We start from the raw sequence: 26,787 nt of genomic DNA, 5'->3' as shown, positions 1-26,787 counted from the left end.
GATAGGAGCTCTCATCCCAGGAACCAGGAGGCAAGGCGGGCCCCACATCAAAACCCAAACTCAAACCACCAGGTACCACAGACTGCATCTCCATGGATGGACTAAAGGGATCAAACAGAGCCCCTGACTGAGAACACTCTTTCCTTTCCCAGGTTTGACAGCTTTTTCCTGGTTTGTCTTGATTTACATCCCCATTGCATATCGTCCGCTCCACTGAGTTAGAGATGACCTGGTCCTCAGTCAGCTCCTGACTCTTACTGAGGGTGGGGTCTAGCTTTCAAACACATATAACAGAGAGCAGAAACTATGGAGACCCCCACCACCACCTGAGACCCACAGCAAAGGCACCACCTGTAGGTGAGTTCCCCTCAGCCTCCAGTGTTCCTATTTCAAGACCCACTTTTCCTGTCTTGGCCTTTTAGATAAGCTGTTTAAGCCACAGGCCGGGATGGGATGGGGGAGGTGGGGGAGGCAGAGTTTGGGGGGAGGGGGAAGGAATTTGCTGAGACCTTTGAGACCTGCCACAGCTGCTGCTGCCTTCCGGTGACTTTCTGTGCTTCTTATCTCAAGGCACTGTGTGGTTGTGGGTGGGTGGGTGGGGGAGCACCCTCATTGAAGCAAAGGGAAGGGGGGAAGAGGGCAGATAGGTTGAGGGGGTTGTGGAGGGATAACCGGGAAGAGGGATATCATTTGAGATATAAACGACAGGAGTGATATAAATAAATAAATAAATAAATAAATAAATAAATAAATAAATAAATAAACAAACAAACAAACATAATAAAAGAAAGAAAACTGACACTGACAGACAGCCTCTCAGCTGGCCCCTTCAAGGGGTCCAGAGTGCTGGAACTCCCACTCACTGTCTCTTGGTTGGCGTTCTGCTGCTGCTAAGGGTCTTAGGGTTTCTACATCCTCCTTTGAATCGTTCTGCTCTCTTCACAAATAAAAATTGCTTCTCATTATTCACCCTTCTGCCCACTCCGTTCTTGGTGGGAGAGCATGATGAGACCCCAGATAAGAAACAACATCTCAATAAGAAAACATCAAACAGAACTCCAGCAATCCTTTTCCATGGGGAGTGAACACTTCTGGGAAACCACAGAGACACCAAAAATGGATACCTTTTTATATTGGCTATAATTCAAAGCAGTGATTATTGGCACCCAATTCTAAGTTTTATAGCCATCAGATAAAAAATGTTCTAAGGAGGTTTTTATGTAATTTAACCAAAATAAAATGCAAACATAAGTAAAATTAAATATTGCTTAAATACAGAAATTAATAATAAGCTAAATAGTATTTTCTTGATCACTGACAGAGTTGAAAATAAAGAAATGACAGGAAGTGAGGGCAGTGGGTTAAAATGTCACAAAGAGAATGCAGGATGCTGAATCTTTAATTTTGGGGTGTGTGTGTGTGTGTGTGTGTGTGTGTGTGTGTGTGTGTGTGTGTGTGTGTTTGGGGGCGGGTGATGTGAAGTCAGCTGTAGCCAGAATGCTGAGCTACTGAAGAGGCAGTGTGGAGCAAACAGCTGCACCGGATATCAAGTAGCAGAGCAAGTCTGTCTCTAAGGTAGATGATAGCACACAAGCCCAGAGACACTAGCCAGTAAGTGAAGCAGAGGCAGCCTAAAGCCCTTTCCCCTGCTTCCTGACATAAACACCACTCTGTTTTTTTCCAAATGTTTGCGAGCCATGTCCTCCAAGGCACAGAGGCCTCATCAGCACTTTCTGTTCTCTTTTTAAAAAATAATAATTCTCTTAACACTTCTTGGAAAATGTCACGTGTTTGAGTTGTTAAAGAACATTTTACAGTGGGGACACTTTTTAAAAAAATCTAAAAACAGGTACAAATGTGCTTTCTTGACTTTGAAGCTCGGATGGTCGGATCAGGGGGAAGTAATGGTAAAACAAAGCAAAGCCACTATAAAACCAGCACAGGAATTTCATAGACTGTAAAAGGAACAAGCATGGCTTAGGAAGCAGAGCAGACTTCCGCAGAGCATCTGTGAAATCACAAAACAAGTATCTGAAACCTGACAGTAGCTACTGACCATACACTTTCTCTCTACCAGAATATACACATTAACATTTAATAGCATGCAACATATCAAAATGTACAGATAAGAGCTGTTTGTATTTAGTCACTATTTCAAAGACAAGAATGTCAATTGCCCTGTGTTCAAATTGCCTTCATTGTGTAATATAGGTCATGCTATTATCCACCACAGTTACCTATTGATTAAGACACTACTTGTAAGTCATTTAATACAATGCCTGGACCATAACTAGTTTATTAAGTGTAGTATTGGGAGAAATTCTTCTTATCTGCTTAAGAAAGAACAAATGGCCTTCTACCAGCACTTCTGGTGCTATCTGTGATGATAAGCCCTGGGATGACTTTTATAAAGGCTTATCAGTTATTGGTAGGTATCAGGCTGTCAGTTTCCTCTTTCATTCTCTTGGAATAAACATTTGAGACATCATTGATATCAGTCATTTCTTAAAACAATGAGTGTTTTGGCTACAATATATTCCACAACACAATAAAACACTAACTAGCCCAGTTCTAAGAGTTAAGGAAGTCATGTCATTTAACAGGATTTGATTCCTTTATAGAAAACAAACAAACAAACAAAAAAACACAACTGGTCCTTTGAAGGGAAACTAACAGGCAAATATAATCTAAAATTAAAAGTAAGTGTTTGAAGAATGCAACCAAATTATGAAATTGTCAATTCAATTAACTAATTTCACTCTTATGGTCAAAACACCAGTTCACCTCTTTAGACTTTTTATAACAGTGTGAGATTTCAAATTACAATATCATCACATTGAGGAATAGGTTGACTCCAATTGTGTATGGCCTGAGCAAATTAGTACTGAGGAAGTTTGCATGTATGAAAGTATAAGCCATACATCATTTAAGGAAGAGTAAAAGATACTCCCCGATTTCTTTTCACCACATTAACATTGTGCTGTTGTTGATACCCACTAATAATTGGGAAAGCCCTTGGAGTGGTTTCAAGCAAATATTAAGTTGAGAAAGAAATGAAGTGCAGAAAACATTCAGTGGCAATTGGATATTAAGTTACAGGAATAAGGAAGTGTGGACATACGACCCTCAGATTTCCCCAAGAATTTTCTCAAGGCTAATCACAAAACACAACCCTGACCTTTAACAGCAATGTGTAGAGCTGAAATGCAACCTTCAACATCTGCAGAATTCGTCTTTAAGCACTTCCTCTGGAAACACACAGCTCGACATGCTAAGATTGTCTCCGATAATAACCACAACAGGATCGTAACAAACCCATATTTAAAAACCAAATAAAGTCTTCCGTGGGGGTGGTTTGCCACTTCCCCCTTTTTTTTTAACATGCAGGAACTAATTTAGCTGAAAAGATAAAAGCAATATCTGCCTACAGATGAGTAAGGAAACCAAATTCTCAAACATAACATTCCTCAGTGGCAGGGTGGGCTGGACAGTTTTCTGTAAAAAGAGTCCCCGGTTGCTCAGATGGAAAGCCAGGTCACCGAGACCTACAGCTGTATGTAAGCTGTCTGCAGAAGGAAGAAACAGCTCCACAGAATCGGTTTTAGCCATAACTCCATGTATTTACCAATTAGACCACTATTTACCTGGTTTTCAACCTGTTGCTGGTAAACAGACACTGAAAAGTTTAAAGATGAGATGAAAGGCTGCTTTGAACAATATCAGAGAATAAAGACCCCAGAGTGTCTGGCAGAACCAAACCTTCCTCTGTCTTTAACAGAAAGGAATGAAATCCCATCTCTTCTATAAACTCTTCCTTCAGAAAACTGGTGGTTAATCGATCCACACAGGTAGTCCAGATATGCCCATAGGATTGACCCTTCTGAAGGAAACTTCCATAAAACGTGTTAGTCCCTATCCTTTTACGAGTTCTGACTTCACCTTTAAACCTGATTGATTTGTTCACCATCTACTTGATTGGACATCAAGTAGAATTGTGTGGACACTGGTAAATTATAAACTGTAAAAGTATTGGAATCAGTCTCGTTTGAGAGAGATATAATAAGTAATATAATATATTATATATTGTAATATTATATAAAATAATTATATAATAATATATAATATAATATATAGTCATATATAAATCAGCATCCTCAGACAAACACAGTCCATTGTTTCAATAAAACAATGAGTGATACCTGAACAAATACATAAAGGGCAGATTTTATCTCTCCTTTGGCCCTGACATATTTGTATAGCCTATCATTATGGTGGATCTCATAGGTTTTTCTACATGCTTTTCTTTTTCAAAATAAATTCAAAATAAAATAAATCCTAATTTTCTTACAAAAACTTAATGTAAAAAGGTGTTATTCCAATAGTGAAGCTTATATTTTTTTCACAATTTGGCAACATAGTTTTTTAATCCTGTATTTGTTACAAACTCTTTTTCAGAGATAAAAACTGAACACCAAATGGAAGGGAAGTATATGTGTATGATTTGCTAACATAGAAGCACATAAGCAGAAATGAGTAGTAAACTGTCTCCTTCCTCAGAACTCCTCTCCAGCTCCTGTGAGGTCATGACCCCTGGTGTCGTGAATATACTCTATTTGTCTATTCACCCTTCATAGACACTTCTAAGAACTGAGTTCCAGGGTCTCAAAAGTTTGCTTTTTAATCTATGAGTTTTCCTTCTCTGAGTCTCACTCTCTATGCATGCACTTGCCTTTTCAAGAAATGTTTTAGGAGGTAACCTCTTAACCAACCACTCTAGGAATCTCGAGTTGTGGAACTTTCTTTGTAACTGATGTTTTTGGTTCTTGATATAAGATTGTGGTCTACCTAAACACTTTTTAAACAAAGGAAGGAAACCCCTCTCAAAGTGGGCTACTCTTTTCGTCTAAGCGACTTCAACTCTGTGTTAACCAGTTGATAATGAACATGGCCTTCACATTGTAAAGCCTGCCGCAGTCAGACCACCTGTTTGTCTGAATCTGTACTGCTTTCGCTCTATCAGTAGAAGTGGCTGAGGGATAGTCTGCCATTCTTCTGTTTATTAGTTCATTCCCTTTCCTTTGTTAAAGGGAAAATTCTGGGAAGTAACAAACTCTCTGTTTGGGCTTCCTCCAGAACTAGAGAAAGGATTATCCATGAAAGCCTAATGTATTCATTTTCTTATTCTCATAAACTCTTGTAAGCAGGGAGGGGGGATTTTCTATTCTGCACAAACCTAGATCTTCCTAAACTTTCAATGATCACAAACTCATCCCTAAAGTGGAAATTTCTAGTTTCTTTGGAGACTCAATTGTATCATGTGATGCTTTTCTGAAAACTGTCTTATGAGAGGATATATTTGCTGAAGCAGACATATGGGACTTGTGAGAACATGATGTTTTTCTGGAAGCAGCCTGGAAAAGGGGCATGTAATGTTGTACTAGAGTGAATGCTTGAGAGGACAAGTAACATTTGGAAAGGGTATAATTTAACCTGACAGACAGTGGATAATGCTGTATGGTATTAGTTCACCTTGCCACTCTTTGCTGGTCATTACTTGTTAGGTTTTTATAGAGAGAAAATATGCCAAAAACTTCTAGTGGTGTTTGAGAACTTCCTGCAGATTCTATGATCTTGGCCCGATTGGCAGAAACTCACAGTTGCTTCCGGATTGAACTGCAGTTGCTGATTTGTTTGTGAGTAGATCCAGCTACTGCTACTGAATCATGTGAGCTGAACTACTAATATTCTGAAAACACAGATTAGATTCGCTCCAAAAAAGAAAAAAATTACTTCTAAACAAGTCCGCATCCTCCTTTTCCCTATTAACTTTTCCTTTCCACTGCTTCTGATGGGACAGAGCAATTAAGTACACTTATTTTTTTTTCTTTTTCTTTTTCTTTTTTCTTTTTTTGGAGCTGGGGACTGAACCCAGGGCCTGCGCTTGCTAGGCAAGCGCTCTACCACTGAGCTAAATCCCCAACCCCTTCATTACTTAATTCTTAATGTTGCTGATGTTACCTACCGAACACCTCCAGAAGCTAACTATGACATGTATTAGGGATTTATATCTTACACCTATGACCACCCACACCTCATGCCAGCCCTCTGTAGGCCACATGTATTCTAGATAATTTGGGGAGCCATTAGAAAAATGCCTCTGGCGAAGTGGGATCACTGTCTCTTTTGCAGTACTGTAGAATGAGAGTTTCAACACGCAGAGACATTTTGCCTTTAAGATAATTTTATTATCCTCGAATCCTACCCAAATCACCATGTGTTATATGATTAAGCTCCAGCAACCTACCAATCTACCAGAAGGGAAATGGGATTGACTTAGCATCCATTTTCAATATTACAATAATTTATCACCGACAAGTGAAACTCCGTCTCTATTGGTAGTCATTTCCTACTCTACTCTGTCTGTCGGCCCAAGGAAACACTAATCCACAATCTATTGATTTCCCTACTCTGTGCAGTTCAAACAGGATTGTATTCTATGACGTTTTCCCTGACCGACTTTATAGCTTGGGGTAACGTTTGTAAAGTTCATCCAGGTAGCACCCCTTTTAGTAGTTGTTCCTTGTTTTGACATTTCCTCCATCGTAAGGGTTGTTTTTTTCACCTTCTTCATAGTATCTTTTGTAGCATGCAAGTTTTTAATTTTATTGAACTCCTATTTTAAAACATTCTTTCATCACTTACTTTTTTTGTAAGACTTCACTGTCTAAGCCAACCCCAGGAAGACCTGTCTTTATTATTTCTTCAAGTTTATTATTTAAAAACTTAACTGTAGCATATGGGCCTCTGATTCGTGTTTTTCAATGTAAAGTGACTGTGTACTGAGAATTCATTCTTCTTCTTTTTTTTTTAAATTTAGAGAATACTTTATTAGTTTTTGTAATCAAACCCACGTAGATAAGACCTTACATATTTAATACAGTGTGTTACCCCTGTACAAATGGAAAAAACTTAAGTTCAACATTTCTAGACCAATATGGCTGTTAATTTCTGTACAGTGCCAACTCAACGCAGTAAACAGGGATACTTTTTTCCAAAGTTGACAGCACAGCTAAAGTTTCAAAAAATTCAAATTATATATCTGTATATATATATATATATATATATTTATATTTATATAAAAAGACCAATAATAGCAGTGTGTTATGCATCAACAGCAGCAACAGCTTTTCCAGGTTCTGCAGTCATCTGAACCAAACTGTAGAGACATCCAGCACACTCCATTAAAAAAAAAAGTAAAAAAAACAAAACCCGAGAAAACAACACAGTTCTGTTACTCTTGTGGTACCTGGCACCATTTTTTTTAAATTAGCTTCTCAATCATCATCTGGAAAGAAAACATTCTGAGCAACATCATTAAAAACAGCTCTGATAAAGCACGGTCACTACTACGTATCATAAAGCAGGTACAAGCTATTTTACATCCACAGAGGTATGATACAGTACTGTCCTACATCTATAATACTAGAGGATACAATTTAAAAGGCATTATTTGAGACTTGATTCTACTTTTCCAGCAGAGGGCCCAAAGGATGGTGTGACACAGCTTTGTAAAGAAACATACTCTAGACAGGATTTCCTTTCACTAGTGGCACAGTTCTAAGGATTCATTCTCTCCATCAATGTCAGCTAAAACCGTTATTAAAAAAATGAAATATCCCTAGAACAAAACCATATAACCACCGGATTCACATGAAGATGACCTAGTGGAGACAAGCTGGACCTCACCTTACCAACAAGCTATCAAATCTGTTATGTTTAAACAGTGAGACCTCCAAGGAAGGAGATGCCAAGTAGTGCTTCAAAGCTTCGGACCACAATCAAACACAGCATCCTTTTCAACAAAAGCAGAAGCTCATCTGAATATGCTCAAGGATGCTGACATCAACATTTAATCATCTCCTCACTCATCCAGGAAGAAGGGGAGATCAGTTACTACTGTACTTTATTGTGTTCAACCAAATCACCATGTTACAAAAATAGCAAGCTGCCATAATAAAAAATAGGCTCCTCTATCCAGCACCAGATAGCATCATTTTACTTTCAAGCCTAGAAATTGCACACTTGTATATAAACCAACCGAAGATGAGGATTGAGAGTTCATCTTGGTGGATTTTTCCTTTGATGAATATGAAGTGTCCTTCCTTATCTTTTTTGATGACTTTTAATTGAAAATTGATTTTATTTGATGTTAGAATGGCTACTCCAGCTTGCTTCTTCTGACCATTTGCTTGGAAAGTTGTTTTCCAGCCTTTCACTCTGAGGTAGTGTCTGTCTTTGTCTCTGAGGTGTGTTTCCTGTAGGCAGCAGAATGCAGGGTCCTCATTGCGTATCCAGTTTGTTAATCTATGTCTTTTTATTGGGGAGTTGAGGCCATTGATGTTGAGAGATATTAAGGAATAGTGATTACTGCTTCCCGTTATATTCATATTTGGATGTGAGGTTATGTTTGTGTGCTTTCTTCTCTTTGTTTTGTTACCAAGATGATTAGTTTCTTGCTTCTTCTAGGGTATAGCTTGCCTCCTTATGTTGGGCTTTACCCTTTATTATCCTTTGTAGTGCTGGATTTGTAGAAAGATATCGTGTAAATTTGGTTTTGTCATGGAATATCTTGGTTTCTCCATCTATGTTAATTGAGAGTTTTACTGGATACAGTAACCTGGGCTGGCATTTGTGTTCTCTTAGGGTCTGTATGACATCTGTCCAGGATCTTCTGGCCTTCATAGTTTCTGGCGAAAAGTCTGGTGTGATTCTGATAGGTCTGCCTTTATATGTTACTTGACCGTTTTCCCTTACTGCTCTTAATATTCTTTCTTTATTTTGTGCGTTTGGTGTTTTGACAATTATGTGACGGGAGGTGTTTCTTTTCTGGTCCAATCTATTTGGAGTTCTGTAGGCTTCTTGTATGTCTATGGGTATCTCTTTTTTTTAGGTTAGGGAAGTTTTCTTCTATGATTTTGTTGAAGATATTTACTGGTCCTTTGAGCTGGGAGTCTTCACTCTCTTCTATACCTATTATCCTTAGGTTTGATCTTCTCATTGAGTCCTGGATTTCCTGTATGTTTTGGACCAGTAGCTTTTTCCGCTTTACATTATCTTTGACAGTTGAGTCAATGATTTCTATGGAATCTTCTGCTCCTGAGATTCTCTCTTCCATCTCTTGTATTCTGTTGGTGAAGCTTGTATCTACAGCTCCTTGTCTCTTCTTTTGGTTTTCTATATCCAGGGTTGTTTCCATGTGTTCTTTCTTGATTGCTTCTATTTCCATTTTTAATTCCTTCAACTGTTTGATTGTGTTTTCCTGGAATTCTTTCAGGGATTTTTGCGATTCCTCTCTGTAGGCTTCTACTTGTTCTCTAAGGGAGTTCTTCACATCTTTCTTGAAGTCCTCCAGCATCATGATCAAATATGATTTTGAAACTAGATCTTGCTTTTCTGGTGTGTTTGGATATTCCGTGTTTGCTTTGGTGGGAGAATTGGGCTCTGATGATGCCATGTAGTCTTGGTTTCTGTTGCTTGGGTTCCTGTGCTTGCCTCTCGCCATCAGATTATCTCTAGTGTTACTTTGTTCTGCTATTTCTGACCGTGGCTAGACTGTCCTATAAGCCTGTGTGTCAGGAGTGCTGTAGACCTGTTTTACTGTTTTCTTTCAGCCAGTTATGGGGACAGAGTGTTCTGCTTTCGGGCGTGTAGTTTTTCCTCTCTACAGGTCTTCAGCTGTTCCTGTGGGCCTGTGTCTTGAGTTCACCAGGCAGGTTTCTTGCAGGGGAAAAGTTGGTCCTACCTGTGGTTCCAAGGCTCAAGTTTGCTCGTGGGGTACTGCCTAAGTCCTCTCCGAGGCGGCAGCAACCAGGAAGATCTGCACTGCTCTTTCCGGGAGCCTCCGTGCACCAGGGTTCCAGATGACGTTTGGTGTTTTCCTCTGGCATCTGGATGTGCACAGAGTGCAGTCTCTTCTGGTTTCCCAGGCGTGTCTGCCTCTCTGAAGGTTCAGCTCTCCCTCCCACGGGATTTGGGTGCAGAGAACTGTTTATCCGGTCTGTTTCCTTCAGGTTCCGGCGGTGTCTCAGGCGCAGGGGTCCTGCCGCTCCCGGGCCCTCCCCTACGGGAACCCAGAGGCCTTATACAGTTGCCTCTTGGGCCAGGGATGTGGGCAGGGGTGGGCAGTGTTGGTGGTCTCCTCCGCTCTACAGCCTCAGGAGTGCCCACCTGATCAGGCGGTGAGGTCTCTCTCCCACGGGGTTTGGGAGCAGAGAGCTGCTGCGGGCCGGGATCCGCGGGTGTGGGACTGTTAAGTACACTTAATAAAGTAGGTTTTGAAGAATATAAGCCTACATTACCTCTCTACATTCACAACTCTATCACATAATGTTGTAGATCATTTAGATCAGTGACTCTCAAACTTCCTATAGCTGTGACTCCTTAATACAGTTCCTCGGGTTCTGGTAATCCCAACCATAAAATTATTTTCATTGATATTTCATAACTGCTCATTTGGCTACTATTATGAATTGTAATGTGAATATCTTATATGCAGGATATCTGATGTGCAATCCTTGTGAAAGTGTCACTCAAACTCGCCCACAAGGGGTCATGACACACAGGGTGAGAATCCCTAATTTAGAACATTTTATCCATTAGGAGAGCCTATTTCTCTACCCATTAAAACTGAGTTGGTGATGTACATCTCACTATTAAATGGTATTATGACACAGGGAGAGCTAATATGACACAGGCAAAAAATGGAAAATGTTTTACACTTTGAGCCTTGTTTGCCTTTTGGTTGTTCTAAGAACTGTCGACTGCCATGTAGATGAACTTTAAAAAAGAATGAGTCAAATAGGGACTGGCTTGCTGAGAAATGTGGAAAACCATGTACACATGCTGGATGGTAACAATAGCGTTCTTGGTGATGAGAGACATATGACCCAATCGTATTACCCCAGAGAGCAATAACAAAGACATGTGAATAAAAACATGATGACCTGTGCTTCACTTATACCAACTGACAGCAGGCATGGGGCCTCGAACTATGAAAGAATCACCAGATAATTTCAGCCCAAATTACCATCACATAGCATTATGGATATAATTTATAACCCAAGAAAAGTTGATTCTATGATAAGGGGAATAGGATTTGTTCTTTAGAGATGTCCAATTTCTCACCATGGGTTTGCATTTCAGTGTACTGAAAATAAATTGTTGCTTGTGCAAATGTTTGCCATCAGCGTGTTGTTGATTAGTAGTAAGTACATTTACAGTTTCCATTAGTCCAATTTGCCAAAAGGAAGTGCATCTACCTTGAACCAGAGTGTGAAAAGCCAGAGGCAACAGTATTAGCTCATTTGCAATCATGCAAATGCACAACCTAAGGACCTTAGAAGCAGTCCAGAGATGAAGACATCATACTGATAAATGTAGGAAGAAAGAATAGACATAGAGAGTGAGAATATTTCCAACACTTTCATGGTTGGTAATTCTCACTAACAGAACTGAAGATGATAGTGCAGTGGTAGGAAAGCAAGAATCACAGTAGAGTAGAATCAGTGAGAACTTAGGAGAGTCTAATCAATCACCGAGACCTTAGAGAGGTCCAACACTGAGACCTCAAAGAGGTCCAACTCTTAGATCTTTTTCCCCCAGGAAAATCAGCAGCAAGTGCAGTCTGGTTCTTTATTGCATCTTTTATTGGTTTTCTTCAATTTAGTTGTCAGGAGAAATGACACTCAGGATCTGCTGATATGCCTGTGGTGTTTCCGAAAAGCTCTCAGCAAACTCAGTGGGTATCAGCTCACCAAGGCTCACTAGTACTTTCCATAACATATAGTGCATAACTTCTAGACTCCCTATAAAAATGGCCTCACCAACCCCTTCTTCAGGAGAAAAACACATCCCTCCTCTGTGGTCATGAGGCATTACTAACAGTCCTTAAGATTTTCCTGCGATAACTCCAGTACTTATTCCCACAGCAGAAGATTAAATAAAGCTTTCAGTTTTAGTTTATCTCATGAAACAAAATGCACACTACATTATAAGTTATCAACACTTAGATTTTAAAAAGTCCAATACTTAGATCTCTTTCTGGCAACCTAAGGGGAAAAATCCTATTTATCGAGTTTCTAAGCATTTATTTTACCTCAAAAATGTATAAAAAAATAAGTTTTGTAGATGTTAAACCGAGACTGCTATGGTCACCTTGAGAAAATATTGGCAGTACTGAAAGTGCTGTGCACCCACGCAGAAAGCTGAGGGTAATGGCTAGAATGAACTCTCTCACCACCTCCTCCACTGCACAGGAGAGGAAGCTGACTTCTGAAAAAAGACACAGGAAACTATCTGGGTTTCAATACCTAGAAACAGATGAAGTGCCCAGAGTCAAAGATGATTCAGAAGTTTCTTGACAAACAAAATCTCATTTACTCATACGTTAGGTATATACTTTTTTTCTCCTGAGGTAATACTTTGCATGGATTCCTAGGGGCGAGGAAAGAGGAAATTAAGTACTAGTGAGTAGGTACCTAATTTCATTTTCTTTTGAAATACCTTACATAATGGCTGCCTCTGCTGAGGAAGCACTGGCTTCCTTGTAGTAGGAAGTGGCTTCCTTGTAGGATAACACTTATTTCAGAACACATGCTATGCCTGCTTGTAAATATAAGCCATTCAAAGGACATTCGTGACTAACTAAGGCTAGAGTTATACATTATTTTTAGTGGTCACTTATGCTATTTTTTATTCAATTTAGCTAATAGAAGAACAAACAAGTTCCTGGATATTTATACAAACAACAAATATCTCAAAAGGATGAATTAAGTTAATGAGTAAAATGATTTTCCTTCAAGAGTGAAGAAAGAGAGCCTGCGTATATTGTTTAAATCCTTTAAAGATGGGGTAAGAAACAGGTTGTTCAAACATCTCAAATCCTCAGGTAAGAAAGGACTCACCAGTTCCATAGAGGACCAGGAAGACATCTAGCTTAATGACTGGCATCCGGGCTTGGCAGCTCCTTGCCGCTTAGTAAGAAGGGAGCTTCCCTTTAAATGTAATACATTCTAGACCCCTCTCTGACGTGGATGCAAAGGATTCATAAACACTCAATTAACTGCATTAAATATGAATCCACAATAGGACAGGTGGCTGAGAGAGAAGGTCAGAGACCATTGTGCACTACTGAGAGAAGAGGATGCTCCTGGCAACCGTTTATGTTACCCACTCAAACATGTATTACCCAGTGCTACACGAATTCTCATTTCTGTGAACAGTTTTGTCAGTTTCTTCTTCTTTGGCAAGAATTTACGTATTTCAAATGATTAATAGGAAACAACCTGAGAAGTCAAACTTCAGAAGGAAGAGGGGGCCAATCTTTCAGGGTCCAAATATTAATTAGAACCTTAAGGTAAATTGAATCATTTGAAAACACATAGTATTCATTTCGATTCCTCACAGTAATTAGAAATTCTCCATTAACTCGGGTGACAGCATGTTGTGAAGAATGTGGAGAAAGAGGACCACTCCTCCATTGCTGATAGGATTGCAAACTGGTACAACCATTCCAGAAATCAATCTGGAGAATCTTCAGAAAATTGAAAATATATCTACCTGAAGACCCAGTTATACCATTCTTGGCCATGTACCCAAAAGATGCCCCACCATGCCACAGGGGCACATGTTCTCCACTATCTTTATAGTGGCCTTATTTGTGATGACCAGATGCTGGAAACAACCCAGATGTCCCACAACAGAAGAATGGATACAGAAAATGTGGCTTATTTACACAATGCAATACTATTCACCTATTAAGAATGAAGACATTGTGAGTTTTACAGGAAAATAGATGGAGCTAGAAAATATCATTCTGAGTGAATTAACTCAGACCCAAAACGACATGCATGGCATGTACTCATTAATAAGTGGATATTAGCAAAAAAATGTACAGAATACACAGTATACAATCCTCAGAATTGGGAGGGAGAAGAAAGCAATCATGGGGAGTGGGGAAGTGCAGAGGAGGAAGGAACCTGGGTGGGAGAGGGGATAGGTAGGGGAAAGGGGGAACAGGTTCAGGGTGGGGGAACAGGAGCGAAGTTCTGAGGGCCAACAGAATGAGCACAGGTGACAGGCCCAAATTAGGATCCAGCTCAAAGGGAGGCTCTAAGGTCTGACACTATTACTAATGCTATGGTGTGCTTACAGACAGGAGCCTAGCATGGCTGCCCTCTGAGAGGCCTAACAAGCAGCTGAAAGAGCCATATGCAAATACTTACACCCAACAATGGACAGAAGACCAGGTACCCCTACGGTTGAATTAGGGGAAAGCTGGAAGAAGTTGAGGAGGAGGGCGACCCCAGTGGAAGACCAGCAGTCTCAACTAACCTGGACCCTGGAGATCTCTCAGACACGGACTCACCCACCAGTTTAAATGAGGCCCTTGACACATATACAGCAGAGGACTTCCTGGTCTGGCCACAGTGAGAGAAGATGCCCCTAACCCTCGAGAGACTTGAGGTGCCAGGGAATGGGAAAATCTGGTGGGACAGGGGTTGGGGGTGGGACAATCTCTTGGAGACGGGGGTGGGGGATGGGGGGGATGGGGGGGAAGAAATGGGATGAGGAACAAATCAGAGGGCAGATTGGAAGGGGGATAACAATTGGACTATAAAAAATTGAAGAAATATATAAATTACTATATATATAGTAAATAAAATGTTCTACTCAGAAAAAAGAAATTATGTCTTTTAAATGATATAGAAATTGTCTGGTGCACTTTTCTCTAAAATGACAACTGCTGAATCTTCTCATTTTGCTAGAGAAAGATAAATTCAAAGACTTAGTTTTCTGCCTTTGGTATTCATTTAAGAGATGATACTGCGATCTCAAATATTTATGCAGTATACATCATTCTAAAATGACAGGTCAGATTTCAATGCTTAACACTGATATGAGTTCAATGCTTAACAACAACAAATTAAATCTTCATACTTCAGGTTGATTATTTAAAGAGATTTTAAATTGCACTGCTTTTGGAACTTCTGCGTTTCAGAGACAATTCCCTTTTTATGAGCCATCCAGATTTCCTTTCATTTTTGCTTTCAAGGAGCACTGTAAAAGTAGTTCTCTGCAACTGCGTGTTAACACCGGATCTAACAGAAGAAATCACTTTTTTTTAACCTTATCTAAGCCTGAGGACAATCTGATTAAGTTAATATTATTTGTCTGCCATTGTGAAAGTTTAGTCCAAATGTCTATAAACACATTTCCAAGTTATCTCACACATATGTAGATTCGAAGACTTTATCCTCTGCCACAAATACAGATTTGAAAACAACATCCACAAATCCTTTAAAGGGGATGATTACACTTCACCTCGAATGGCTACAGGTTATTGGAACAGCAAGAAATAAAACTATCTGTATTTGTGCATAGACAGAAAGTAAATAATCTGAAAATTCCATTTTCCTAACAATTTAGTAACATTATAATACATCGTAACTGCTGAAAATATAAAATACAATCTTCCAAATAGTACCAAGTCTTCTAAAATAGTATTCTTATTTAATAACTTAAAGTTTGAGTAACACCTGCCAGCATGAGACACTATTCTCTTAACAGTGTAAGGCCACAGTTTTCCCTAATACGGCTTTAATCAAGCTAGACAAAGTTACAACAAAAGAAATAAAAAGGAAGAGGATACAAGGGAGGAGGAGCTGTAAAATCATAGGGTCTGGGGCTGAAGCAATGGCTCATGGATAAAGCACATACCGCCATTGCAGAGGACAGGAGTTTGAATTTCAGGACCCATATCAGGCAGCCCACAAGTGTCTCTCCAGCTTGAGAGGGGTTCTGATACCCCTGCCCTCTGCCGGTATGTGGGTATGCACATACCTGCCCGCACAATACACAAATTAAAAGTGATAAAAAAAATTTTTTTAAATAAATGTGGCTTAGTAGAATGGCGGCGAGGCATCTCTGGAGTAAACACTTAAGAAGCAAAATTTGTCCTAGACAAACATGGTTTATATAGACAGGACATAGTGACAAGTAGAGACCACATGAGTGGGCCTCAAACTCTGACCAATCATAAGACCATAGGCTGTACTCAAAAGCACTCATGAAGCACATGCTGACTTAGAATTGTTGTCAGAGATCTTAGCAACAATGCATCTTCACAGTAGACTTTCATGTTCTTCAGATGATCTTCAGAAAATTAATTTTCTTAATTTCATGTAAGAAAATTTAAAAGGGCTATAGCATTAGAAGTTATCTATCATAAGGAGGCTCTGAAAAGTCAGGTTTTAATATTTTACCTCTGTAATTTGTGACCTGGGGACAATGACAGTGGCTGAGGTGATGGCTCAGTGTAGAGGAGCTTGTTCTCAAGCAAGACACTAGTGTCCACATGATAGGTAGACATGATGTGCATACCTGTAACCCAGCACTGGAAGACTGAGGCAGACCTATCTGAACTCACTTTCCAGCCTACTTAGCCAGGCCAGTTTCCAGTTTAGTGAAAGGCCCTCTTGTAGGAATTAAACTAGAAAAGGATAGGGAAGGGGAAGACACCCCAAGTTTTGCTCTGGCCACTATCTGCATGTACTTAAGTATGCTACAGGATATTTGATCCCTGTTTCTAGTTAGGGTGTGGCTCACCCCTTAGCACACACCTTGACTCCCTCTGACTGCAATACAGACATGTCCTTAATGCATACCTTTAATTCCAAACAATAAAGGTAATGTTAGTCTGTAGAAGGAACCAGCCACGTTTGAAAGTTATGTCTAGTTGAGTGACAGAAAAAGTGGCAAATCAGAGAAAGATTTGACAGAATGGAGAGAGAGGAAAGGGAAGCTACTCAAGGGAAAGAGAGACAGTACAGGATGGAGTACAGTACAGGAGGAATAGAGTTTGTGGAGAGAATTGCAGCAGAGTTGAGAGGGAGAGTAGAGCAGCACAGAGAGGGAGAAGAAGGCAGTTTTACCTGTCGAGTTTTACAGAGACAAATTGAAGAGAAAACTATCTAGACACAGGTAAGGCAGAACAAGCAAGAGAATGAGGAGCCAAAAGATTAGAAAAGATTGATAGAGTTAGTTTGAAGCCAAGCAGAGTAATTCAGGAGAAGCTGAGAGAAGCCAGATTGACTCAGTATGGAGAGGAGTTTGAGCCAGCTGGGTTGAGCCATCTAACTAGAGTTCAGAAAGAACAAGAAAGGGTTCATATATTCAGCAGCATGTATTAGAACCTGAAAATTTCCTAGATTAGATTGTACAAAAACTAGAAGCTTCCAGGATTAGGCCTAGGTTAGCAGACTGAGGTAGTAAGCCTCAGAAATGACAGGTGAATAAAAGTTACTTTTATATAAATAACACATACACATACTCTCTCTCACACGCACAGACATACACAGAGACACACTCATGCGCAGATACACATGCATGCATACATGCATGCAAGCAAGCATACACAAACATTCGATCTCAGATCAAAACTAATCTGAAAGAACTAGAATATGTATAGGAGCCTCTAAAATGTCAGGTTTCAATAATGTACCTTTGCAGTTTGCGACTTCAGGAAATGTTTTAATTAAAAAATGATTGCAGCTGAGGAGATTGCTCAGTGTTTGTCCTCAAGCATGACATTAGTACACATATGTGTAAGTAAAGGAATATTTAATTCATCCTTTCTTCCTGATGATTCTTAAATGTTGTTACTTTTGTGATACCATCTGACCTAGTGGAAAGGAGGGTTAGCTGCCTTAGTGCAAAATAACCACCCCGTTTCAGATTAAATTCTTTTAAAAAAGTAATAGTGACAGAAGGGGAGAGCGAAGTGAAAAGAAAGAGAAGGGTTGGCAGTCTTGACTGTCACTTTTCCTGGTGATTTTACACATCTAGAGGACAATCTCAGTTCTTTGCCCTGATCTTCTGTTCCCTTCAAGCTAAATAGGTCATTGTGATTGCTGAAGGGTCATTTTATCTCTGCAGATCAATGGACAGCAACTACAGAAAACACTGAGTTTCTCAGGAGTGAAAACTTCAGAAGCTCTAACAACCCATTTTTATCTTAAAGTTCCTTACTCCTTAGTCCTGCAACCCACCTACCCTCAACCTACAGCATTATACTTGAACTGGCTGATTTAGTATGTCAACTTGACACAAGTTGGAGTTATCACAGAGAAAGGAGCCTCCCTTGAGGAAATGCCTCCATGAGATCCAGCTGTAAGACAGTTTCTTAATTAGTTATCAAGGGTGGGAAGGCCCATTATGGAAAGTGTCATCCCTGGGCTGGTAGTCCTAGGTTCTATAAGAAAGCAAGATGGGCAAGCTAGGGGAAGCAATCCAGTAAGCAGCATCCCTCCATAGCTTCTATATCGGCTCCTGCCCTCGGGTTCCTACCCTGTTTGAGTTCCAGTCCTGACTTCCTTTGATGATGAAGAGAAATGTGGATGTGTAAGCTAAACAAACCTTTTCTTCCCCAAATTGCTTCTTGGTCATGTGTCGTGAAGGAATAGAAACCCTAAGACAATACTCAACTGCAGATTTCCTCCACTCCTTATGCATCTAGAGAAAATCTAAAGGTTAAGATGAATGGAGTCACCATGATGCTTGTCTCTTACTTTGGATTAGAACCCAAGATCATCTGCGGGTGATGAGGCAATGCCCTCCCCAGGGCTTGATTTAAAAGCTCACCATTCTCAAAAAGACCTTAATCATAAGTCCTCAGAAATGTTGGTCCCTGCACAAAGAAACAGAGTTACAAGGAGAATTTACCTCTAATTTCTTCTTTCCCCGAGACATATTGGTATTCAAATTCAGGCAGTTTCATCTGCAGAAGAAATCATTAGCTATAAGCTCAAGTCTACCACTCTTCACTCTGGTCTCACTTTCTACAAATTACTTGGAGATGTTGTTTCATAAATTATGTACTTCTTATTCTGTATTTAATGATCTTATTAGTTCATTTTTTCATTTAATTTTTTTTACTTATTCACTTTACATCCTTCTCACTGTCCCCCTCAATGTCACCCCCTCTCAGAATTCTTCTTCTATCTCCACTCCCCTTCTTCTCTGAAAGGTTGGGGGCCCTGGAACATCAACCCTCTGTGAAGCTAGGCACTACCTCTCCCACTAAGGCCAGACAAGGTAGCCCAGCTAGTAGAACATATCCCACACACAGCCAATATCTTGTGGGATAGCCCATGTTCCAGTTGTTCATGACCCACATGAAGGTATTATTTGATTCCTAATGTGGCATTTCTTAACAGGACTTTCTTACCTCCACATTTTCTATTTCTCTCCTTCCCTCCATAGCTAAGCTTTAAGAAAGAATCAGGTGCATTTGCTATCCTGTCTTCTTTCATGGACAGCTTTCTGTCTCCTTTAGTTCTCTGAGTCTACATCTACTATCCAGTCATTAATAACCTGCTAATTGCTTAGACATTGTATGCCATACAGTCTTATCCTGATTTTCCTGATGCCCACCTTAGCCTAATACACTTCACCAAATTTCCACTGGTTTGGTGTCTGTGATATCACATTGAAATTTGTAAAAAACAAAACTTTATGCCACAAAGGAAACTGTCTATAAGTCAAAGCTTATACAAGTAGAGTTCAAATCTGGGGCCAGATTCCATCCCAAACCAGCAGAAGTATTTTACAGCTTTAGTCTTGTGTGGGTTTGTTGAATCTTCCTCCATGATCAAGAAAAGCTAAAGAGGCCAGTTTTGTGACAGGGGGAGTCCCTGTACGGAGTCTTGATGAGGCTATCATATGAAGTTGTGAAAGTAAAACCTAGATTGTACTGGAGACACCAAAATGTTGGAAATGCCACAGGTGTAGGATACCTGCCAAGGAGAGATCCAGGTGTGTGTGTGTGTGTGTGTGTGTGTGTGTGTGTGTGTGTGTAAGAGAGAGAGAGAGAGAGAGAGAGAGAGAGAGAGAGAAACAGAGACAGAGAGACAGAGAAAGGGAAGGAGGGAGGGAGAAAGAGAGAGAGTGAGAGGGAAGGAGAGACGGGAGGGTAAACGGGGGGGGGGGTTCAGTCAACAAAGCTGTAGAATGTAGATCTGAATATCCATCTAAGTCAGGATTTAGAGTTTGCCTTCTGGGTTTTAGTTTTGCTTCCAAAACTTCATTCGGTTTTGGTCCAGTACTTCATAACTATGTCCCATTTCTTCACTTGTAAGATGGTGATGTTTATTCTGTGTCAATGCATGTTACAAGTATATAGTTTGCTATTTCCTTTTATAGGACGTTACAGTTAAGAGACTGACAGGAGTCTCAGAAGAGATGTTTGATTTTGAAATAGTGTTGAGACTATGAACATTCAAAATTGGACTGGTTTTGCTGTTTTGATGTGGCTATAAGCAGTGAGTAGAATGTGATGATTTGAATAAGAATGTCTACAATACACTCCTACATATATTTGTATGTCTCATTCTCAGTTTGTGAACTGTTAAGATGTATTAAGAAGTGCAGCCTTGTTAGAAGAATTATATCAATGAGTGTAAGCTCTGAGATTTGACTCTCTCTCTCTCTCTCTCTCTCTCTCTCTCTCTGCCTCCATCTTGTGGATTAGATGTAATATCTCAGCTAGATTCAACCTGCCTGTGTTCCTGCTCACCACCATGATTGTCATAGACTAACCATCTGAAAGCGGGAGCAAGCCTCCAATTAAATGTCTTATAAGTTGCCTTGGTCATCCTGTCTCTTCATAGCAATAGAAGAGTAAACAAAACACATGCTTTTCTAATGCAGATTCTAGATTTAAGTCATTGTTAGGGGGAGGCAAGCAGAAGTGAATTATGAGAGAGGAGGAAGAGATTTTAGGTGAGGGATGAGGATGCAAAGGGAGATGATAATGGATACTTGTGACAGGAGGGCAGAAATGGATTTACCTGGCAGAAGTGGATCAGCAAGAGGAAAGCAGGAGTGATAGGAAGAGTCATGAGTTGTTGATATATTTTAATCCAGAAACATAGTTGTTCTGACAAGGAATGGCCTTCATAGACTTTTAGGTCTTGGAATTGAGATACACTCTGGATTACAATATATTCTGGCTGGAATCCAGACCTGCCCTGCCCTTAGTACACACCTCTGATTCCTCTGGCTAGAAGACAAATATGCTTTTAGAACATACCTTTAATCACAAACAATGACATTTAATTAAGTAGAAAAGTAACAAATCAGAGAAATACTTAACAAAATTAGTCAGAGTTAGGATGCCCTCAACTGTCACAAGAATCAATAGAAAGAGGGAGTATTAGAGAGCAGCTTAGGAAGAGAATTTCAGTTTGTGGAATTCAGAACCACTTTTTCAAAATATAGCAGTTCAGTCAGAAGACAAGAGAAGCTAATTTGAATCAGTCATCTTGGAGAGGACTTTGATCCAGACAGCTAGAGTTCAGAAAGAAGTGGAAGGAATGAGTTTATTCAGCAGTAAGTCTCAGAGGCTTAAACATTCTACACCTATGTTAGATGCTAAAACCAGAAGACTTCAAGGTCCAGGTTTGCAGACTTTGATTGTATAGGGGTAAGAAGTTTCTAGGCCTAGGCTTAGGAATAGTTAGATAGAAACACTGTGCTCAGCCCAAGCTGCGAATCCATAAAACTTGGGTACACTTCTTATCTCATCACTTTATAGGAGAAAATAAAACCAATATTTAAAGTTGAGTAAAAGGGCAAAGAGTAAAGTAAAAAGAAATATACCAGGGCTAGGGAAATGGCTTAGTCACTAAAGTGCATGCTGTTCTCAAGCATTTGAGTCTGGGTTTAGTTCTTTCAAGCCACATAAAAAGCTGGATGCAATGGTATACACTTGTATCTCAGTGCTGGAGAGGCAGAATCAGGTGGAGGTCTGGGGCTTGATAACTACACAATCCAGTCTACTCAGTAAGTTCCAGACCAGTGAGAAACTTTGTCTCAGAAAACAAGGTCGATAGTTTCTGAAAAATTAAATCTATGAAATATTGAATAACTTCTATGGCTGCTAGTTAACACATGTTTCATTTACTCCAGGTCTGATCCAACATGTCAAGAAGTACAAATGAACTCTGAATTCTCTTTCGTCTTGTGAAATGTAAACTAGATTGATTTGGTGTTAGCCAACATAAACAACATCAAGAATTTGTACTGGAATTTTGTATAGAAAGGGTCTCATACTTGTTTGATTGTTTAAGCAGTGCTGCTTCTCCTTTTAAAATGAGAAAACAACCTCACATGTAATCTAAAAACACTAGGAATCAGCATTATAAAGTCATGGCAACCTTCTTAGCACACCAACAGGGTTCTCTACAAGTGGCCCATCACTGCTCTTCCATTTGCTTTCTCCCTAGACTTTTGCATTTAAGTCTAGCTCAGCTCTTGAGCAAAACCCTACTCTCCCCTCTCTAATTTTGTTCACTTTGTTTCTTTGTCTGTGAGAATGTAGTCTCATATCAATGAATGAACTCTTAGTTGTAGAAACTTGCCTTTGTGTATAATAAACTTTCTCAGAGGTTCCTAAGACCTGTCAATTACACTTAATATTTACTTTGGTTCTACAATCCAGTTTTAGTTGCAGACTTATGCTGTATTTTCTTCTCACAGTTTCCAGCATATTAAAGTTTTGAATGATAGTGGAGAAAAATGAAATAAAAATAATTCTTCTGTCAAACAGAATATGATGCAAGGTTATGGTCTTATCACAGGAAACTGAGATCACAAGGTTACAGTCTTATCACAGGAAACTGAGATAGTGTTGAGTTTGAAGCCAGTCTGGACTACTACAGTGACCATCTAGGGCCATTTAGATATGTCTCTAGAAAAACAAAACTCTGGCCTTCATTGATTGTATAACTAATCAGGGGATATAGGGAGTGAAAGATAGGATGGCATTTATGTCGAACACAAAGAAGGGTAAGGGATGTGTGCTAAGGAAAGTCAACAAACCTTGTGTAGGTTTAGCAATAGTGCAGGGTCTGAAGGAGTAACTGAGAGTCCAGTGTTTATTCTTACTGCAGTTATTTGCCTACTGAAATGCTCCCCTGCCAGAACTCTCCTTTGGGTTTTTGTTTTATTTGTTTCAACTCTGTATTATCTGCTGTGGCTCTTGCCTGCTGACACCATTCTATAAATGTTGCAAGCACTGAAAGGGTTTTGCTAACTAAATTGATATATTCAGTTTGGTTTTGAATGAATGTTCTGAGTTCTCTTTTGTCTTAAAACAGATACTTTGGTTGAGGCCTTGAGTTTCTGGGAGCACTGAAACTAGAGTGGGAAGACAGCATGGTTTGCTGCCAGCCAGGGCTTTGCATGTGATAAAGCTCAGGAGATTATTAACTCAATCTTCTCATTTTTGTTTTCAATGTGCTTGGGAAGCACTGGGCAGTACTCTACTGGCAATCACTTTTCCCCGAGGGCAAAACAATTCCACCATTACGTTGGAGATGACTAAAAGATCACACAGAAACCATTGTACCTGAACTCCATTTTATTTTTGCATATTCTTAAGTGAGAATGTGTATGGATTTTGGGTAGTATTTCCACAGTGTTAAACACACAAACCATGTGCTACTTAGTAATCCACACAAGATTGATTTTCTAGTTAGATACCACCACATGACCAGATTTCTTTGTCAGATGAGAAAGATGGTTTTCTGAATTCTAATGGGTAAATCCAAACCATGGCATTTGGGGATGATTGATCAAGGATATTCGGAAGACTCTGAAGAAAGCATCAACTGGCACTGTCGCCAAGGGTATACTCAGCTGGTTTGACAGGGAATGAAGGGGCTGCCAGCCTTCCTATTCCTCAGTCTTAACTTAAATTTGCTTTTAGGGTTCTTCTCCAGTGTTCCTCATTTGGAAATGATGATCTAAGCAATCTGAGAGAAAGAGTCTTAATCAGAATTATTACTACAGGATAGCAACTGTCAGTCATTCAGAACAGACAGGCTGGTGAGTCCAACTGGAAGGAAGCCTACAGAGAAAACAATACTCTTACCTCCCTCTATGCTGGGAAGGACTTAAGGTATTTTTGGAAGTGGACATTTTTATGTTTAAGTAATTCAATATAAGGGTATGGGCATGATGCAGGATTAAGTAGAAGGGCTTTACTTTTAAAGACTTTACTAAAGTGGAGAAACTCTCAGAGCAACTCTTCTACAGCTAGACCAGAAGAAAACTTACCACATGCATAGTAAGTTCTTACCAGTTTGTTTGGACGTGATAGAAAATTCACAGTTTTTCTTTTTCTTCTTATCTGAAAAATTATTCTTGTCTAAAATGTAAGTGTATCCTCTCTTGTTGAAAGGTATTTGTGATGATTCCTAAGTCATTTTCCAATTAATGATATTGTTCGCTCAGATGTGAGTCCTATAATTTAAATAATATCCTGTGTTCAAAGATGAAATTCATACTGTGACACTTTATCAGGGGAACAATCTGCCACTTTTTGATAGCCAGTGACTTGTGGCTGAATCCATAATGCCTTTAAGAAGAACTTATTATCAGAATCGTGAACAAAATATCCATTACAACACAGAACAAGATTATACTTTTCAAGGCCAGTGATTTCTATCTGCCTGGGTGTGAAGGATTGGAGAACAAATAAAGCAATTTCAAACATATGATATTTCAGGGGATTACTAGACTTAGAACACAGACAAAATTCCTTCCTTTCTTTTTGGCATAAAATAGCTGTTATATTCTTATAACTAGTGTTATTCTGAGGGAAAAAAATAACAAACAGAATTATGTGTAAGAGAACTTATTTATTGAGGAGCAGCAAGACCAAAATAAATGCTGCCATGTTTTATAAATATTACCAAAAGACTTAAGAGTTAAAGAGAATGAGATTTGGATGATGCTGTGCAGTCTTCCTGATTCTTTGACATGGCTGTGAGATTTGCATCCTGTGAGAAATCCACAAATGACCCCCAAAAATCAAGCCTCAGAAAAGGGCAGGAGCATAGCATCCTGCTTACCAACCTGAAAACCCTTTTAAGCAACAAATCCCAGTCACAAGGTGGGAAGAAGACTGTATTCATCCCTGCTGCTGTTGGTTCTTATGTGGACGCCTAGACTTCTGTCAGTTATAGAGATGCAAGGTTGTGAAGGTATTGGGTTGAAATCTACATTACACGATGATGACTGGGGAACTTTAGATTTGACAAGGGAATGGAAAAATGAGAAAGAACACAGGGAGATAAAGTTGACCTCAGTGTGTGTGTTAGTGTTCAGCAGAATCATTTGAGGCTTATATTAATCCCCACCTCGGAAAGTGTGGTCCTTCCATGGGATTTCATGTTTCTAAGTCTACATGTACTAGTTGTGTATAAAAATCTAATAAGTTCACACACAGTAGCTGAACATATTTTGAAATATAATGCCAAGTACTATATTATGATTTGATCTTCTTATATCATCTATAGAAGTTTTAAAAAAAACAAATGAGTTGATCCAGTGCTCCTACCACTTGCTATTTGCTAGTTTTGATATTGGATAACATTAGTGCCCTGCAATCAGGACGTAAATGTATACCAGGCTTTGGAGACATGGAAGTTTAGATTTAGTTCTCACTTCTTCATTTGTTTGTCATTCATAAAAATTGTAGTCAGAATAGTTTAGCACTCAACATTTCTGGGTACTTTAAAAGAGCATGTTTTGACTTTGATTACCAAAACCTCTGTACTTGAGCTTCTAAACCTCCCAATAATTACCGCTTTTTAACCATACCACTGCTGCCCCTGCTATGATCATAGATTTTCATAAAATGTGTAAGTGATTTTCTTTTACCTTCTAGCATAAAATTTAAAGTTATGGTATGAAACTGCATACCATAACCTCTATCTCTCTACTAATCATAAAGAATTTATTTTGCTCTTCCCCCAGGCAGAAACCCCTATTTCTTTCTAAGCACCTGGACTCTATTTTACTGTTTGAAATTTGGAATTGGATTGCAAATTTCCTAGAGCAGAAACTGTCTTATTAGATCCCCATGGAAGGGGGGATACACTATAAATACTCCATTAAAAACTTCCAGAAAGGTAGGTAAGTATCTACAACTTAAATATGTCTAATTCTATGGCCATTTCAAGATACTAAGGAAAACTGGAATTCCTAAACTGTGGAATCCCGGGCTTTGGCCAGTTGATTGGGTTATGTTAGCTCACATGCTGAGGGAATGCGGCAAGATAGTCAACAATGCTATCCCAAAACACCTTGGAAAATAATTGTAGTTGATTACTGTATCAGGTAACAGCATGACTGACAAATACCATCACGTGACTACACAATAACTTAAATACATAAGGACTTGTGCTTCTCTTACAGTGAGAGGTACAGAGGAGAGCAGCTGCAGGTTCAATGTTTAATGAGTTTGCTGTCAGTCTTTGGCTCCCTTTCCTTTTTCTTTTTTATTGGTTATTTTATCTATTTACATTCAAATGTTATCTCCTTTCCAGGCTTCCTCTCCACAAACCCTCTATCCCATTCCCCCTCCCACTTCTATGAAAGTGCTCCCACACCCACCCACTCCCACCTTACCACCCTAGCATTCCCATACACTCAGTCATTGAACCTCCAGTGAAACAAGGGAATCTCCTCCCAGTGATGCCCAATAAAGGCAATCCTCTACTACATATGCACCTGGAGTCATGGGTCCCTCTTTGGTTGGTGGTTTAGTCACTAGGAGCTCTGGGGACGGGGGAGGGTCTGGTTGGTTGGTATTCTTGCTCTCCCTATGGGGTTGCAAACCTCTTCAGCTCCTATAGTCTTTCCCCTAACTCCTCCATGGGG

The 26,787-nt window shown here is 39.6% G+C and overlaps 1 long non-coding RNA gene across 2 annotated transcripts in view; it reads right to left on the bottom strand.

Annotated features, from left to right (window-relative positions):
* The window catches only part of LOC147995969 (uncharacterized), a 47,480-nt gene extending 44,180 nt beyond the window's left edge, over positions 1 to 3,300 (bottom strand). The window contains exon 1 of one of the 2 annotated variants that reach the window (XR_015670247.1): positions 3,179 to 3,300. This is a non-coding gene — a long non-coding RNA (uncharacterized LOC147995969). The remainder of the gene's footprint in view (positions 1 to 3,178) is intronic. The other variant, XR_015670246.1, reaches the window with a different exon arrangement.
* Positions 3,301 to 26,787: the final 23,487 nt, after the last annotated feature.

Source organism: Rattus norvegicus, chromosome 2 (genome assembly GCF_021556685.1).
Source record: "Rattus norvegicus strain SHRSP/BbbUtx chromosome 2, alternate assembly SHRSP_T2T, whole genome shotgun sequence".
In the NCBI taxonomy this organism is placed as follows: Eukaryota; Metazoa; Chordata; class Mammalia; order Rodentia; family Muridae; genus Rattus; species Rattus norvegicus.
This window is presented reverse-complemented; position numbering and strand designations above follow the sequence as displayed.